The sequence below is a fragment of the Empidonax traillii genome, unplaced genomic scaffold (genome assembly GCF_003031625.1).
Source record: "Empidonax traillii isolate 1590-97213 ecotype Southwest subspecies unplaced genomic scaffold, ASM303162v1 scaffold381:size621868, whole genome shotgun sequence".
Classification (NCBI taxonomy): Eukaryota; Metazoa; Chordata; class Aves; order Passeriformes; family Tyrannidae; genus Empidonax; species Empidonax traillii.
In genome coordinates this window covers 360,861-380,374 of record NW_020955574.1, presented here as the reverse complement: position 1 = coordinate 380,374, position 19,514 = coordinate 360,861, and the positions used below count along the sequence as shown (strand labels likewise).

The window sequence follows — 19,514 nt, the reverse complement described above, 5'->3', positions numbered from 1 at the left end:
AAAGAGTCTGAGAGAGAACTAAGTTTTTGATGTCTAAATTTTTGGATGTCTAGAGGACACCTAAGTGTACTTGCCTTTGTATCTCTTGGTTCTAAAAGTCTGCAGAATAAACAATTTCCTTTCTGCCTAAGGTCTCTTTGTAGCTGTTATCTCTCTGCCCTCCTTCTCCTACAGAAACATGCAATCATTCTCCTCTCCTCAGTTTGGCCTTTTTTGGGTGCTTCAGGAAACCAGAAACCCAACAAACACACAGGTCGTGCCCCCCCAAACTATCAGCTTCCTCTCCTTCCCTGAAAAGGGTGGTACTTTCAATGAAGAGACACTATATCTGCCTGCATATCATTTGAAATTAGGAAAGAAAAGACACCCAACTCTCAAGTCAGGTCTTAAAATGTTTTTTTTCCATCTCGCACAGATAATAAATAATTAAGGTGAAATTTCCCCTAAGTGCATAGATTAATGCTTACCAAATCCCTTTAATTATTACAGCAATTTGTGAACTAAAACCTAAGTGCAATAAAGAATGAATTTTAAATTGCTATATGTTTGCATATATTCATTATGCACATCACCATATGTCAGGCAGAATCTCTGAAGGTAAATCTCAAACAAGTGATTACCACTGAAGCAACATGATGGAGAATAAAGTAGACAAGTGATATATTTAGCTTCATCCTATCTGTGTCCCTAGAGGAAAGTGTTTCTTCTAGTGTGGGAAGTGGAGGGAAAAAAAAAAAAAAAAAAAAAGCCTAGAAAATTAAAACGTGTTTTTCCCCAATACTAATGACCCACTTTAAACAGTCTTATGTAACTATAAAATGAGATTATATTTGCCTTGTCATGGATTTAATCTTATGTTTTTTAGTCTGAATCATATCAGGTTATTTACCCCACTTGCCTACCACAGTTTTCTGAACTTTCTCAGTTAAAGAAATACAGTCCCTCTCCATCTTTTCAAACCAATTAAATTTAAAAAAAAAAGACAAACCTGGCGAGGCAATTTTGCACTTGGCTGAACTGTACAAGGATTATATAATCTGAAGCTATGTAATTATGTTAAATACCTGTTACTCTCTTCTGAAGTTTTCATTAGCCCTGGAATTCCCCCACGTGTGCTCTTCAGCGTGTTCTCAAGCACGAACACTGAGCTTCCCCCCCTCCAATGCTGGGAACACAAGTCAGTTCTTAGAACACTTGGTATATCAACTGAAGCACTGCCATTAAATGAAATGGTTTTCCAAAAGCAAGCAGAAACAGCTCCACTTTGGTAAGTATTTTCTAAAAAAGGGCACATAAAACTTAGCATTTACAAATCTCTACCACTGCAACAGAAGTCAGCCTAGATGTTGTTCACAGCTGTATGGATGGAAGAGAAAAAAGTGTTCCTTTTTGCAGAAACTCTTGATGTGTACCAACTAAAAGCTCCTCCACACACTAGACAGACACTAATATCATTTGAAAACACCCCACATGTACAACAAAATATTCACATATTTATCAAGCATTATGTGAATAACAGGGACAAGATTTACAAGGCAGTTAAGTCAGGATTCCAAGGTCCACTCAAACACATTAGGTCAGTATTTAGCTTAGTTCTCTTGTGTTTCAACAACATAAATGCATTATAAGAATATAAATGTAAGCATCAAGGCTTTCTTCCTCCTTCCCCACAATATTAAAAAAAAACTTTAAAAAAATACTTCCTAAATAGCATCCTAAAGCCATATGGTTTCCAGAATCAGAAAGGAAATTCAACAGGAAATACTGTCCATCTCTAGAATGGTGACAGTGAAAAACTGTGTATTTTGATCTAACAAGATCCAAATTATCTTCCTGGAACCAAGTTCATATTAGCTAGGTAAATGCCCATGACATGAAATAAACCTACAGCCCTAAGACATGAATACTCATCTATAAATCCACTTCCAGACAACACATTTGAAAATTACTACAATCCAGCAGTTAATATAAATGCACAAGGCTGCCAAAAAGATCACTTGCAGCTCTGACAGAATTTAAATGGTCTTGGAACACTACCATAGTACTAGCTGAGAGTAAACCAGAGACCACTACACTGACACTACCACAGATGAATGGATTTCTTTACTGTTTAGTCAAACCTAACAAAGAGAAAAAGACAGGTACAGACAGAGGAAGAGATTTTCTAAATTATGAAAATACTCTTCACTTTCAACTCACTGGGGAAAGGTGCTGGCTAATGTATCTTTAAAAGTTGATACAAAAAGCTTTCCTCAATGTGTGCAGAGGACAGCAGTACCCCTAATTGTATGACTCAGTGGCTGGAAGAGTTCAAGGCCAGGCTGGACAGGGCTTGGAGCAACCTGGCATAGTGGAAGGTGCTCCTGACCCATGGCAGGGGGTTGGAATGAGATGATCTTTAAGGTCCTTTCCAACCCAAACCATTCTGTGATTCATTCTATTAGGAGGTCTGGTCCTAAAGAGAAGAACTGTTCAAGTTACTAGCCTGACAAAATAAAGAATAATTGTTTTCAGTAACATTTTCCTCTGTATTTCAGAGGAATACGATATTTCTTTCTACAGCTTTTATCAATAGCTTCCAGATTTTGCTACAATTTAGGCTGCTGTTTTCATGCTGAGAAAAGTCGTATCCTACAGTTTAGACCCACCACATCACTTGAGGTTTAGGTCTGATGAGTGCTTTGGAAGTCATCTCTTATGTTCTTATAATAACTATTTTGATCCAAAATTGTTATTATAAGTAATTAAGTAATTTTGGTATATGAATTTTTAACTACTTTATTTTCCAAATCTCAGAAAATATCTGACCTTCAAGACAGTTGAGCAAATAAGTTGTTTTTCCCATAGTTAAAGGTTTAATTTAACTCCTAACCTCTCTCCAGTTAACTGCATTCTTCCTGCTCTCCATTCTCAAGTTTGCTTTACCTTAAAGAGCAGTTAATTTAATGACTCCTTAAGAACAACTTCAACACCCTGGAAAATTCTTCAGAATTGGAAGGATTTTTCTTTCATTTTGTTTAAAAAATAAAAAGTAAAACCGATTATTATTTCACGTCTTTAAGTATCTAGCTGCCATGACATTCACAATTCCACATCAGACACCTAAAACCTGTTTACAATGAAAGTTCAAGGAGGGACTCAAAATAGTCAGCTTACAAAACAAGCAGCTTAATTATGAAATTAAAAGTTAGCACAGATTTACCAGACATTTCAGAAGATAGTATTTTAAACGTTGTTTAAATTCAGATTTATTTGATGCCTTGTTCTGCTTTCCTACATTCTAACAGACCACTGAGAAAATATAAAGTGTCAAACGTTACATTTTATCCATAATACTTTCATTTGTTTATCCTGGCTGGCTTTTTTGGGCGGTATAATGATAGCCTTAGATGAGCTCCCTATACAAATGTTTAGAATAATCAAGCCAAATACATTATTGCAATAACATACTGAATATATTGGAAAAAAATGAAACTTAATTCTGGTGCAAATAACTCCCACAGAAAAAAAAAATAAATCTGTAGATCTGGACAAACTACAGGACACTTGTGGATTACCTACTTCTTCAATGTGCTACTTTTATTTTCTGTAGATTCAAAGCTTGTTGAACACAGGCAGCAAGTCAGACCTTCAACAAAAATGGTGTCAATCATTGGAGACAGCTTCTTGAGGTCAGCTGAAAAATCCTCATCAGAAAAAAAAAAAAAAAAAAAAAGAGAAAGAGGATCTGTGTGAAAGTTACTGTTGTGACAAAGATGCAAGATCAACTGGCCCTTTGAAGGTGTGCAATCAATGCTTGGAATCACCTGTTTTCATAAACAGGTAATGTGCAATCCAACAGAAAGGTCTGAGTTCATCTTGTGTCTATTATTAAAATTATAACAAAGATTCAGCACAACTGCACATACACCATTCCCAGACTTCATCAAGTTTGACTTAATTCTACAGAAAAAAACCCCCAATATCCATCCAGGCTTGTTGCGTGGGTGGGGCAGGATGAGGGGTTCTATTTTAGTCCAACACTTGAAGTCAAGGAGTTCAGTAAATAAGGACATTTCCTAACTGGTTTAATAAAAAATCAGGTTACACCAACTGAAAAAGAATTTCACTTTGGGGAATGGGAAGGAATGCATGAGATAAAGCTTACGTGCAACGTGTGTTAAAAAATTTTAAGTCATACGATGAAATCTCATCCTTGAATATGAGATGTTTGGAGTAAAAAGGCAAAAGTCACTCAGGAGTCTGGGCTGAGATGGAAATCATGGGGTTTTTTTTTACCCACACAGCATAGAATACAGACAGCCTTCCTCACACATAAATGAAATCCAGCTTGACCAACAGCTAAAACCAACACAATGCCAAAGCCAAAACAAGAAAATTAATTGAGAGATAACTGAATTATAACACACCTTCCGAATAAGAGATTACATACACTGTAATCTTCACAGCCTAATAGAAGGCTACTTCCAGTGCTGCACAGAACAGAAAAATACATCTGCTGCCTGCATGGCTCCTGAAGGCCAAATAAAAAGGGAGCACAACATGATTTAGCCCTTCAGTCTTGTAGGGTGTGGAACAGCAGAGGTAAAGAGAAAAGCAATAATCAAGTAGCAGAGACAAAGAACCATGCTTCAAATGTGTGATTCTGTGATTCTATTTGAGTTTTACAGCTCAAACACTGGTGTACTTTCCCTGACAGTCTAAATAAATTTTATTAAGGAAATAAAGACCTTCACAACATAATAAACTGGACAACCATTAGCAGAGTGCTCAGCCACACACCCAAGACAGTAAGAGTGTATTAGGGAAAAAATAATTTAAAAAAAAAGTATAATAACACCATTTGACAGATTTCTTCCTCCATTTGTCAAACTCAAAGATGAAAGAACCAGTCAGCAAAAAATAAACAATGAAAATGTTTTAATTCTGCATTTTTGTGGCTTGGACAAACTTCTTTATCCTGAGCAATAGGCTTGATCCCCATAGTACAGGTAAGGTAGACACTGCAAGGTTCCTGGAATAATTTCTGCCAAACTACAATGCTGCATCAGCAGCCGTTTTAATTAAATGTCAAATTTTAGTCATTTAAAGAATAATGGTGGCATATTTAAAAATACTCTGTAGCTTGTCAAAGGGCAACAGTACACCTTTATTAAAAAACTATTTTCATAATACACACCCAAAATCAATAGTGTGGAATCTGAGTTGTTTGTTAGAAATTTATATAGTGAGAAGGTTGTGGGTTTTTTCAAATTTGGATAAACAAACATAAAAATATATATTGAAAATACTTACACAGACTAAGGTTTTTTTTGGCAAAAAAACCCAAACAAAACAACAAACAACACACTCATTTGCTACCTAAAACTGGGGCCATTCAACCTACTGGACAGAGCATTAACCAATATTAACCCTCTGAATAGCTAACATTTTAAGAAGAAATAAGAACACAATCTTCTAAATTAAACTGATTTTCAAACACCCCAAGCCAGCAGTGTCACTGAAAGCTGCATCATTATCCTCCTCCAGCCTCCTTGGCCAGCCTGTATGGCTGGAAGGTGAGGCCAGGAGGGGAATGTTGTCATTCTGAAACATGAACAAATGTCATGACATTCCCACATAAAAGCACCACCAAGTGCTGGTGTTAATTCTCCTGCATCAGAGAACAGAATATTTGATTAGCACAAGGTACTACAAATTATAAACCAGTGTTACAATAATACTGAATTACACAGAGTACTCTGAACACTATATTCTGAAGTACCAAGTTATCAGCTGGGCAACTGGATTCAAGTTTGCCATATCCACCAGGAACAGTACTCAAGGGTAGAACAGACCTGAGGTACAAACAACAGTCTGACTAGAGACCAAGACAATTCTATCAAAACTGAATAACAACAGTGGATGGGGAAAAAAACCCCCATACTTCAAGTACATGGGATGCAGAAAACTTGCACTTCAAAGGTAGGGGGAAAAAATGCTCCTGCTAATTTACATTTTTTTTTAAACTCCAAATAATGAAAAAGTAGATTCTTCAGATCTCCACCTAAACCCCCTTTTTAAGTCTAAGTAACACAAAATTTATGTTAGAACGATTTTCCTCATATATGTAAATTACAATACTGTTTTTCAAGCACAGCTTTTTTAAAAGTAACCTTTTTTTTTTCACTTGTAATACTCACTGTTTTCTTTACTCTAGATGTGACCACTTACATGCCAATATCTCTGTAAGTAAGAAAGTGTTCTTAGACATGTTTTAAGTGACTTAACAGAGGCATTCTTCTCTAACATTGCACAGTGCACAAGCTATGCAACTGGTACATATGGAAACTACGATGCCAGGAAATGAATCAAGGTACAAGGACTTAAATAGAAGCTGAACAGAAGCTAAACCTGTTACAAGCATTTGCTGTGCATCAGCCAGTACAACCCTCAAAGGAAAGTTTAAATGCACACTTGGGCCTCATTGTACTAGTTTCAACATACAGAGCCAGAGGTTTAAACAGCATCAGCTCCAAAAGAGCTTAAGTAAACTGCAATATGCCTTTTACACCAGTACGGAACTTTACCCACTGCAGTTAAACTCTCGTTACATCACTGTAAAAATCCAACCCTTTCACCACAGGCTGGTGGCAAACTGAATCCCTGCTGGCAATTTATCAACAGTGCTGCAACAACCGCTCACTTACTGGATGTTCGGGAGCCAGCCTGGATCAGCTACTGAACTGAAATTCCAAACTTCCAGTGGGCAGGTGCTGTTTCCACAGAACTTCATCTCAGGTGCAAGTACGCAGCAATTTGTAATGGACTTCAGCAGAGGCACCAAGTCCTCAAGCATCTTCCAGCCTGAAGCTCCTTCAAATATTCTTTAACTTACCTTGGGGAGAATTTTGGTACGGCAGGTGAAGGCAAAGTTACTGTAACCTTTTCCCGAAAGGAATAATGGGTAGCCCTATTAGGTTATCAATCCAGAACCCAAGGAGAGTCACTCCAGAGAATCAAAGACTTCACAATGTTTAATAAACAGAGCCAAAAAAAAAAAAAAGAGACTGATGCACTGCCCAAGAGGTCTCACCGAGATCCAGATTCAGTCATATGTCAAATCCTTTACTCAAACTAAAAATTCACACAACCTGGTTTCATTTCTCACATCATTAAAAAAATTCAAAAGTGTTTTATTTTATTGATTATTTGATTTCTTGAAAACACATGAATGCTAAGCTACTGAAACAAAGCAGGGAAAGTATTCTAACAAGAAATTTAGATTAATAACTTACCTATAAGGAGTAGAACTTATCTTTCAAGATAAGTTATGCTGACGAATCAAAGAATTTTTTTCCTATAAGTAAACTCTACTGCTATTTAACAAAGTGCCTATTAGAAATAACAATCTAATATTTTAATTTAAAGCATTACCATTAATATATTGAAAGTATAACCATAATGTATGGTAACTTGATTACAGGCTCTTAAAATTGGGCTAAGTATTCAAAACTGGTTGATTTTATCTATAAGTAAAATAACTGTTAACTTGAGCAGAAAAAACACTGGAAGCATTCTCCTCCTGAATGCTGTTTTTTTTTTTTTGCAGTCTAGTAAGCGAAAAGCAGCTGCATAACACAAATAGATGTGAAGTGTAAACAGAATGATACTGTATTTCACCATGCTCTTGGAGGATCAATAACACTGATTGAGAAACTGCATTTCATGAAAAGAAATACAGGGAAGTAAACTGCTCGTTTTTACAAGGACTTAGAAAACCAAATCAATGTGCTAAGAGACTGATTGTAATAATATAATTTTAATAATGTGGTCAAATATCCTGTAAAACCTAGACTGAAGTCTGAGTGACAAAATTGAGAAATCTTTTTTTACCACTCCACAGAGTGTTCCCCCTCTTTTTGCTATTCTGTCAGATCAGGAAACACATAATCGATTTTGCTGACAAAATCTTGCCAAAATACGGGAATGACAATACTTAATTAAATCCAGGAAGAAATAAAGCATTAAATATTCTAAATTGGCTACAAGTCTATTCAAATTTAATGCCCAAGATCTAATTTTACCTTGACTTACAGACAAACAGTTTGGTTGCTTCAAAAGCCTTTCTCAAAGAATTCAATTACTGCAGTACTCCAAATACTTTTTTCAGATTTTTCCTGATCTCTCCAGAACTTTTTTTCATGATCCCTGCAACAGAAGTAAATATTTTAACATTTCCTACTTCCATCAACACCCAGAAACTGAGAAATATTCATTTTTCTGCTCCTACTCACTGCTTGCGATGGTGCCTTATTTGGACTGCTTTCCTACTTGTTTTTCAAGCATCTTATTGCTAGCCAAGGAATAGCCCCATTCATTTTGCAGCCCCTCTTTCTGCCAAAATCAACTGTGAATGTGCTATATGTCTACCATTGGCCAAATGCATTTTTGTCAGGGTTGTGAGAGTCTGTCAGAAGCCGAGAGGCTGGACGGTTTTGGAAGTGTACCTTATTTTGTGTGTGTGCTTTTGTGTCTGAAGTAGGTAGGAAAGTTTATATCCAATACCATGTATTAGAACCTACAGAGAACACTGCTGTCAGGCTCCTTTATCTTTACAGCAGGAGTTTGCCAAACAGGGGTGGAAGTTCCTCCATCAAGAATATTTCATGTATTTGCTAGGCCTGAAGTATATCTGTCTGCTTAGTTTCTATCTCTCTCCTTTTTTTTTTTTTTTCCCAGGGAGAAAGCCCCTTTGCCAGGTGGCTCAGAAATTCCAAGATCAGATAAAAAAACCCCCAAATTAATAAACACACAGCAAGATAATACTCTATATTCCTTCTAAGAAAAAGGGGCCCATTTTTATGCACAACTCTTACTGAACACAAGACAGAGAGAAAAGTCATCCTAAGAATCTGAGGTGATGAATATCTGGTTGCTGCTGTCTGATTAATGTTTCTCGATATATTCTATGTTTTCTGTGTATATTGCTATTTTAATTATTAAAACCAGCAAGCTTCAATTACATCAAGACAGAAATGAGCATAATCAAACCCACATCGTGAGAAGCAAATCATTACATGTTCATGTTACTTGGAGCAATACTTTAGGGGCACTAGCACTGGAAGCATTTCTTCTGGGCAGAAAGAGCCTTCACACTACAGTGCACTGAAACAGAGTGGGACTTTCATTTTACAGTTAGGTCATGCAAACACTTTCACTCAGCATTCAGTACAATCTTATTACAGTGCCTCGGTATGGAATGAATAAACAAGGTCAAACCTGGATAACCACCAGGTTAGAAACATTCCTCACATTTATTCCAGGTTTTGGTTTGTGGTTTGGTTTTTTTTAAACTTCCACAGAAAAAGTACTTGAACAGGGTCTATCAAGAAAGACTCATGGAAGTTACTTAAAAAGCCTGTCAGGAGGTAGATAATCTGTTTAAATATTTTTGTTATGAATACCATATCAATGTTCAAATTCACTGAATGGAGTTATGTATATTTTTAACTCATGTATCCCATGCAGACAAGTTTTATGTGACTAATGAAATATATCCAATAGACTGCATATTTTACACTTTTTTTTTTTTTTTTTTGGTAAAATAAAGGTCATAACAGCAGAGAAAATACAAGTTAAATTATGTAGATCCTTAATATTTGAAATTCTGTTCCAGGTAAATTACATGCATTCTGCAGAGTTCAAGGGAAACTTTCAAAAACTGCATCAAACTGTATTATTTCTCAGCAGAAAAGGAACGAACAGGCAGAGAAAGAGAGGGGACAGAATAAAAAAAAAAAAAAGGTACAGAATTTTAAACTTAAGAGAACTACTGCCTAAGTGAATATAAGCAGATGCCTTTGTATTAACAAGGATCTCCTGTAAGAACGTGTTAATCCACTCTAGCCACACCCACTGCAGACAAGACGACTATCACATAATATGGCAGAGTCCAAAGGTTTGGAACCTTGAAATGGCAAATGGCCAAAAAGCATCCAGTTCACAAAATATGATCTTAGGCAGGCACGATAATTCACTGCATCCTGTACCTTTTATGACAACTCAAAATCATAAAATCATTTAAGGTGGGAAAGGTATTTGAGATCTCTGAGTCCAAACATCTACATGTCTTTTGAATACTTCCAGGAACGCTGAGTCAATCAGTCCCCTGGGCAGCCTGTTCCAGTGCCTAACAACCCTTTTGGTGAAGAGATTTTTCCTAGCATGCAATTTACTGCTTGATTAGTAGCTTTCTGAGAATGCTTTGCTAGGACCTCAATACAGGTCAGTGTCATGAATCAGTCGTGGTGCATTTATGAAGAGAGGAAGGCAACTCTAACAGGTAATGTAAAACAAGCAGCAATAAACTCCATTACCTAACTCCACCAAGAGGGGAAAAAAGGCCTTAGTGGTAAAACTCTTCTAGGGAGACAAAAAGGAGCACATTACCTGTCAAAAATTGTATATATAAATAAATGTAACAAACTACATGACCCATGAGCGACAACCAATAGAAGTAAAATCAGGTTCAGCCTGCTACTTATAATCTAGGAAAATCCCTTTGTCTCAAGGACAAGGTCAAAAGAGGTGGTTGATAGCTTTGAAAGATTAGAGGCTTTTATTAGGATGTAAAAATCAGTAAGACAAACGTCGGTAGGTTAGATTAATAACCAAGGTTAAACAGTTTGAAATGCCTGTGGGATGTATGAAGAAATACAGCAAGCTAACAGGAATAAGAGGTCCTTGTGAGACTCAAAGGGCCAGGATCACAGGATTCTTAACTCATATAAACCATAAATAATAAATCAAATGAATCACACCATTGACTTAAGCTTTCGTCTTGAAAAGGACTTTGCTACTTAAGAGTACTCTAAGAGGGAATCCCTGTGCCCCAAATTAATTTCCTCTCCTTTGTTGACTGCAGTGTCTCCCTAGTACACAAGCCAACACAGACGTACTGTTACACCACTGCTCTAGCAGAAATTTCTCAAAGGAGTTACATCCTGGTCTGAGTGCACAGATACACCTTGGGCTGGAAGGACTGACCTGATTAAAGCCGACCAGACTTCTCCTCGTGGGAAGGTAAGAACAAAACCCCACAAATTTACCTCAAGACAGCTGAACCATTCCAGCTTAAATAAAAGAATAAGGCTATCCGCTCTGATAAAAGTTTGCACCGTCACAAAAAAGCCACTGCCTCTTACCTGGGAGGTTGTGTCAGCACTTGTGTCACCAGTTCTTCAATGCCACCCATTAAGAGAGTCTATGTTAGTATTCAAAACCCTTCAGCTGAATTAGTCTAAGTTTCTACAAAACTCTTTGTAGCCACGAGTTAAAATATGTAAATTATTGATTCACACGAACAAACCAGAAATTGTACAAAAAAAAAAAAAGGTCAGAAGTGATGGAAATAAGCCACTACTAAAGCACAATCTGAATGAGATTTACTCCTCATGGAAGTTATACTTCATTATATTGCAGGTCTGGGCTCTTCAAGAAATGAAAGTGAAACAGGTTAAGACCTTCAGAAGTGAAACTTCAGTATTCTATGCCAATAATAAGAGGTTTAAAGAGGGGTTTGAGTGTGTATGCATACACACAGAGGCAAATACAAAGTTCCACTTTTTCTTTTGAAGTATGGAAGATGAGATTTGTTAGGTTTTGGGGGGTTTTTTGTTTAAGTTCATGTGCATATGTGGTATACAAAACACGAAGATGCACAAATATTAACTCTGCCAAAGTAGAGAGGAATAAAGAATGACCTTATTCCACTCCAGCTGAGAGTTTTTTGAAATTGAGGATGCAGTAATTGCAAAACTGCCTGATTCCTGAAAAAGTTTCCACTCATCAGATTCCCAGCTGATTAGCAGTGTGCAGCATGTTCATTTCCTTCAGCAGATGCTTCCGATGTTCGTTACCAAGAATTGCTGCTGGAGTCCTGCTCTGGTTCCAAAAGAGGCCAAGCAGAAGAGTTCAGCAGACGCTTTGGGAATAATATAACTGAAAATACTATCAGCACCTAGCACTCTGATATTCATCACTGTATTTCTTTCCACCCTCTATTTAAAAGACTACGCAAACACTAAGTCAATCTGTTGGCAAACAACCATAATGTTTGCCACTGGATCTCCCTTATGGCGACTATCAAAAAAACTGAACTAATTCTCCCATCTTCTCATGAAATACTAAGACAGGCTCCTTTAGATCTCAATCTGCTCAAAACATGAACACTGTACTCATAGAAGCCTTCAAAACACCTACCACATAACCAACAACCAAGCTATAATACCAGCGAAGGACAACAGCAATGACTCCTGAAGTTCTAATAAAATTTCAAAGCCAAGATGAGGAAGAAAACTGCATACTAAGCTATTTTATTCAAAAGAAGCAAAAACCAGAGTGAACTTGCTAGATGATGGCAGCATACACCACCAAAAAACGTAATGCTGTAAATAAAATAAAAATTAAATAAAATTCAAACTTGAAGGAAAATGAGTACTAATAAAATCCAACATATTATTTCAAGCACAGAACTTAACAGTATGAAGCTTTCTTTTTTATACAAGGGAACAGAAGGGAATCTGGTTGGAGGGAGATGACTTAAAACTTGAGAGCAATTGTCTTTATTCAAAGTCATTTTAAGAATTCAGAACACTTCATTATTTTGCCAGATTCTATTTCATGAAGTTGATTAAGGATTTTACATGATTTCCACCCAGTGTTGCTGGCTGCTTCCCAAGTTTTAGGCAGTTTAGTTTGGGGAGCTTAAACAACCTGATCTTCTTATTTTCAGCATTCAGTCACTTTGTCTTTCAGCATCTTTTCAGTCCAGGCTGTATAAGCTGCCTTCCTCCGGGACAGCAAGATGGATTTATCACCCAGAAAAGAAGAAGCATATGTTCTTATTTAATCCTTATTCTGTTCGTACAAAATAAATCCATATTCTACAGAAGTGCAACAGAAAACAGTGTGCATACATTAAATCCTGAAGCATAGGCATTCTTTTCACTAAACATACCGTTCCATGGCTATTTTCAGAGTAAACTACTCCCTACATCATCTCATACAGGTAAAGATCAGGAAGCAGTAGTGAAAGTTACCCTGTATGTAACAAAACCACCAGGAAAAAAAAAAAAAAAGGTGAAGTTTTTTTTTTCTCCTACTAATATGTTTGGTACAACCAGCACTAATTATGGGAACTGTGGGTGCTGCAGTAAGGAGAGTTTCTCATGAAGCGCAGTCAGAGTCATTGCAGAGAGATGAAGAAAGAAAAAGGTAAATCAACCATTCTGACTAAATTGAACTTCGTGTCCCCAGGCAAAATGGTTTCAATAATAAAAAACAAGAACAAACTGGTTCCTCCTTTTTTGAAAGCTTTTTATGAAACAGCAGAAGTATTTTGAAAGAACCGAGATCACCTCATTGATTTAGGAGCAAAGACATACCCACAGCCTGCAAACAACTTCTAATGCTGTTCTCCTGAGGACAAAGATTAGCAGACTGAGTACCAGTGATTCCCTCTACCCTACTTGCATTTTCTACACACAAAGCTGTTTGCACAAAGATAAAGCACTTGCACAGCACTAAGTCAAAATTCATTCCTGTATTTAGGATTATGAGTCATGCTGAAAAAGCTATCATACTGTTTCATGGGGACAAGGTGACAGAGCTTTTCAGACAAGTAAGACTGTATAACAACATGAATCTTAAGAGTGAGCCTTCCTTTAAAGAGTATTCTACTAGTGCTTCAGTTATCAAGAGAAATTGATGTAACAAGACCTAATGCAAGAATCAAGAATTCACTTTCTCAGGTTTGCTGACCACAATACCAGAAAGAAAATAATACTCTGAAAAGATGAGATTGATACTGTACCAGATCTGGAAAAGATGGAACCTACAGTCCTTATGTTAACAGGCAGAAAAGCCTCTACCAAGATTTAGTTCCTCAAAACTAAGTGACGTTTATTCTCCACTAAATATATTAAAAAGTAAGTCTACCTCAAACAGCTGCTAAAACTCAAGGGAGACAATAAAAAGGGCCCCACAAATACTTGTTTAATGTAGGTCTGCACACCTAGGCAATCACATCAGGTCAGTCCCTGATTCTCAGAGACAAGATAAATCTCTGCGATCAAACCACAATACGATGGTGATGTGTAAGAAATAACGAACCTGGCAAATAAAAAGCGCTGTTATTTCCAGTCTAAAGCTCAATGCATCTCTGGCAAAAAAAAAAAAAAAAAAAAAAAACAAGAAAAAAAGAAAAAATTTTAAAAAAGTAGCAGTCATGGCAGCCCAAGGCACATTTGGCAAAGACATGACAGCTTTCAGGAACCTTTTTCTCAAATTCACTTCCTAGAGGTTCACAAAGCACTGGAGAGGGAACAAAACCAGCAACCGGGTGGAACCGAGAGCTGGTAAATGGCATCGTCAGGGGCAGAGATTTCAGCAGACTCTCGCCCGGGATTCATCCTCCCACCCACCGCACCGCCACCCGCGCTCGCCAAAACCACCCACGGCCGCTCCGCGCCCGCGGGGCGAGCCCGGGGCGGGCACCGCGGGGCTCCCGGGGCCGCCCCCTCCTCGGCAGACCCCCCTCCCCTCCCCTCCCCTCCCCTGCCCTGCCGGGCCGGGGGGCGCCGCCGCCGCTCCCCGAAGGTCGTTCCGCAAGGTGACGGGGGCGGCCGGGCCGCAGCGAGCACGGGCCCCGCCGCGCCGGGGCGGCTGAGGGGCGATGCCCTCCATCCCCGCCGCTCCGCACCGCGGGCGATGCGACCGCGGCGCTGGGGCGTGTGGCGGCCCCTTCCCCGGCGCGGAGACCCCCGCGGCGGGGCTGGGCGCGGCGGCGGCGGCAGCTGCGCCCTCCCCGGTCCCCGCAGCCCTCTCAGGGTCCCAGCTCACCTGGCGGCGGTGCCCGCAGGTCCCCGCGCCCAGCGCGGCGCAGCGCCCATGGCCGAGCGCGGGCGGAGGCGCGGCCGCGCCCGCCGGGGGACGGGCCAGGCGGGGGCGGGCGGGCGCCGGGGAGCGTCTGCAAAGTGCCGGCCGCGCTCGGGGAGCGGGAGCAGGCAGGGAGGGAGGGGCGGGCGAGCGGAAACGCCTGTGACAGGCGCAGGCAGAGCGAGGGAGCGTCTGCAAAGTGCGCGCCCGGCGCGGGGGCGAGGGGGAACCTCCCGGGCGCGGGGACGGGCAGCGGGAATGGGGGTGAGCGGGGGGCACCATCACCCGGCACCGCCGCCCCTGCGCAGCCCCCGCCCGCCGCGGTGAGTCCGCGGGGGCGGCTCCGGCCTCCTCTCCTCCGCCTCCCGCCGGCTCGTCCTCCTCCGCAAACGCGTGAGGTCGGGCGCGGATCCCGGCTCTGGCAGCGATGCGGTTTTGTCCGCGCTAAGCGGACGCATTGCATCAGCCGGCGTTTCACTGAGCGTTAGACACAGGTATTTTTATTTATTCATCCACTTAGGTTGTCTCAAGAACACTCTCTACAAGCTCCCAGAAGTTCGCTTCTGAGAGCCATTAGCGCAAAAAAAAAGCTACTGGTTTTTTTTGCAATAAGATGACTCTATTTTGTAGTGGCGAGACGGTCTCTATTTAGCACAGCTTCAGAGCGGTCTGTTTTCCCAAGCCTGCATAATAGCTAATAGAAGCTGGGTGACATCTCGTGGCCAATCCTGCTCTCTGGTATGGATAGAGGCTTCTTTCACTAGGAGAAGAGGAGATAAAAGAAAAAAATGTTTCTGGTTATCTCCACAACCTAATATGAGTTAAAGGGGCATAGGTATAGGTTACAATCAGATGCAGAATTCTCATCAATGTCTGTTAAATATTCTTCACATGAATCATCAGAAAATGATTACCAAAAAAAAAAAAAAAATCATGTAAGTGGGTATGGTTTTGGTGACAGCTCACAAAAATCCCAGCTGGTGTTCAGTGCTATTCTTCTGGGGTTTCTCCACATGGGACGGAAAATGGTGATGTACACAATGCGTGCTGAAGGACACTTGTCTGCACCCACAGGCATCTGCAATAATGCCGTGCAATCTGGAGTTTCAGATTTCACCCAGCATTATGCTCTGTTCCTGGTTGGAAACACTTGCTGGCATTTAATGAGAGGTTAGGGATTTGAAAATTTTACAAGGAGTTGAATGATCAAAGCCTTGAATATCTTTCTCTGTGAGATGGGTAACTTTTAACATTGTCTGTTATGGCTTGTGGAACAGGCTTTTGTCACAAGGAAACAAAGCAGGTGAAATAAAAACAACTACAGCACTTCCCATGTATTATGCTTTGAATTTACACATGCAGTCACTTTTGAGTTTGATATGTTCTGATATAGAAATATTATATATCAGAACGTACCAACAGTGGTTTCCTGGCAGAGCCCTTTCCGAAGGGAACAGCAGCCCTTATTAGCCAACAGTTTTCAAAATGGATCATACTGACTATCCTCCTTTCAGGAATAAGAAATTACACTGGATATTCCACAGTATTTATATCTGACATAACTAAAAGAAAAGAAAAAAAAAAGGGGGGCATTTATGAGCAAGCTGTGTACGTCAATTAAGGAAGTAAAAGCTGTGTAGGTGAGTGAGCTCCCTGCTCAAGAAGTGTTTCTTGAGAAAGATCAGATTCTTGCAACATAAGGAGCAATAGACTGAAAGAAAAGAGAACATAAGCCCCTATAGTATTAAAGTTTTAGGAGAATCCAAGAGCAGCTGAACCCTTACGTGTTTGTTCCTCATTTTAGTGTGTGTCAAGTAGGCTGCCAATTATTCAGATTTAGCTGTCTCAGGCCTGTCCCACATTTAAAGCTTCACGCTCCTGCTTGCTCATTCCCTCCCCGTGGGAAGAGAGTGTGGGTGGAGGCCCCAGGTGAGGCTGATTAGGACCATTAAGGCCTGTTATTGCAGTCAAGGCCCTGTTCCTGGCATCTCACCTTGCCTGTTTGCATCTTTCCAGCTCCAGAGTCCAGGTACTGATGCCATTATCCCTGGGTGCAGGGAGGAACGATTACAGAAGTGATTAAAGAAGATGGCTGATACCTCTGTTTGATGTGTGAGAACACTCAAACAAACTATAAGGCTGAGACTGAGCCCCTTAGATATATACCTGTTAATAGAGAATTTTTGAGTTATTGTGAAGTGTATCTTATTAATGAGGAAAACAATTATATTCTAGTAGAGACATTCATTATATCACCTACTGATACAGTTTCTCTGCTAAATTTTATGTCCAAACATTGTGGACAAAGCCCTGCCCTGAGTGGAAACAAAAACTCCCGTGATTGTGTGCTAGTCACAGCTTTGGAGTGGCAGAGAACTCAAACAGATGAGGTGAAGAAGTCACAGCTGTAGTAACTTCATCTTACTGTGCACTCAGCATAAAGGACAGAAGTGATCCATAGAAGACAATGAACACATTTTGGACTTTCTGTGTTGAGAGACCAATTCTTTGGCACTTCTCTATAATGAATTTTTGGAGAATTCTGATTATGGACCAGCAGTGGATGATAACCTAAATGTAGATGCACAGAAGTCACCAGTGCTAACTCCAGTTTGGCTTAATGTCACCTTTAAAGTATTATACTTGTTGAATTTTCCATCTCTGTTTGTTCAAAGAATGAACTACTGTAATGTGGAGAAACATGCCTAGAGCATAAAACAATTCTGTAGTTATTGACAGGCAATGCCTACCCAAACCTTTCCCCAGGGAAGTATGTGAAAGCTGTGTTCCCCTTTGACTTGTAACACTGTAAAACAACATTACAGCACACATATGAAATATAGTTTGCCTTTCCTAGTAGAAAAATCTGTTATTATAAAATATCCATTGCTAGAGATTATAGATAGAGGAAATACTTTTAATATAGAAATCTCTTTCTTGTGAAGTGGACTACAGCCAACATTCCTGCCTTTGTTCTGGTTCGTATCCCCGTCCTGTCTCAGGTAGACACACACAGTGTTACAGCATGTTATACTTGTATCACTACAGCAATAATCACTACAGCACCCCGATAGGAACTAGAAACTATTTGCATTATAATCTATAATTTAAAGCCCCCTTGTCTGGTTTCTGGAAGTTCTTCCTCCCTTTATTCAGATTTCTTTCCTTCTTTTATATCCTCCCCCCCAGCTCCTCTGAATTAAGGGTTATTAGCTTTGCAGATACTGAGTGGGCTCTTTGGTGGCGAGCTGAATATTGTATTATTAATGTTGAACATGACTTCAATAAAACAAAAAAGGAGAAGAGGAAAAAGAAGAAGGCAAAACTGAAATTTGAACCAGAGATAAGATAAAAAAGACCTTCCTGAAAAGTACCTTTGCCTGTTCATAGCCAAACACAATAAGCATGTCTTGAGGCTTCCAAGATATGCTTTTAAAGCTTTCTGTTTGATGTCTCCCTCAGCTTTATTGGTACAATTGAATTTACTGCAAAATGATAACTGGCTCAACAGTCAGCACAGTCTCCTCTGTGCTGGAGATCAGAAAACTCGTGTGTTCTTGTTCAAGAACGTGTCTTGCTTTTTTGTTTGATTGCTCTGATTTCTCAGGATCTCATCTATATTTTTTGAAATACAGTACAATATTCTTCTGAAGAGCTGCCATATTCAACCCTAGTGATATTCCAATCACAAAGGGAAATTTTGAAAAGTCAACCCCTCTCTCTCTTTTGCTTCTTAATAACAATTCAAAGTTGCTGTAGAATAACCTTGGTTTAACTCTGAATAAATATCAGAAGAGTAGTAAATAGAAAATGCTCCTGTCCTTTCCCCATCTTCAGGTAGACACACACACACAAGACACCCCCACACCCCCTGGTTTTAACTTTGCAGTTAGGCTTTAACTGTATCCTTTTCACTAAGCTTTTATGGATACTGAAAAGTCAGATTTTTAAAAGTTATCATTAACTCTGCCTAGTACAGAAAAAACCCCAAAGCCCCCAACAACAACAACAACAACAACAGACAGAACAAAAAAACGCCCACCCCAAACAAAAACAAAAACTGCAATAAAAGTAGAGCAAACTAATAAATTATTATTTGATTCTTGCCTTTGAAAATTTTTATTCTGTCCCTTGTCCGTAAATGTAACAACTAGGATATAAAATTTTCCATCACCAGAAAACTTTGATCTATATTGCAACACATCTACCCATTACCACAGATGTTGTAAATATAAATTGTACTATTCCATTACCTTTGCACTGAGTTATCAAACAGGCAATAAACTCTTGGCTTTAGCTAACAAACCAGACATTTCTAATAAGCATTAAATGTGTGTGGTAAGCGGACTAAGGAACTCCCTATTTGCAGGAAATTGTTTTAGATTTCTTTTCAGACACCACAGTAACATTTCAGTTCAAAGTGGCATGTAATTCTAACATTTCACAGGCACACTATAAATCTGGTAGAGCTGATTCTGCACTGTCTTCTTCACTTTGTAGTAATTAATAAGAATGGTGTTATTTTACATCCACCTGTCATATAGGTTTGAATGACAGCTCAGGGTACAAGGGATGCTCTGTGTTCTCATTTGAAA

General features: G+C 39.4%; 1 protein-coding gene and 1 long non-coding RNA gene across 2 annotated transcripts in view; both read right to left on the bottom strand.

Moving 5' to 3' along the window:
• MGAT5 (alpha-1,6-mannosylglycoprotein 6-beta-N-acetylglucosaminyltransferase) overlaps positions 1 to 14,960 on the bottom strand; it is a 116,283-nt gene extending 101,323 nt beyond the window's left edge. The window contains exon 1 of the mRNA XM_027893110.1: positions 14,884 to 14,960. The gene's annotated coding sequence lies outside the window, so the exon portion shown is untranslated. The remainder of the gene's footprint in view (positions 1 to 14,883) is intronic.
• A 1,278-nt stretch (positions 14,961 to 16,238) lies between these two features.
• LOC114062075 lies at positions 16,239 to 17,963 on the bottom strand. The gene is made up of 2 exons (XR_003572305.1): positions 16,704 to 17,963; positions 16,239 to 16,481 (listed from the first exon to the last, which is right to left on the bottom strand). It is a non-coding gene; the product is annotated as an uncharacterized LOC114062075 (long non-coding RNA).
• Between the last annotated feature and the right edge of the window lie 1,551 nt (positions 17,964 to 19,514).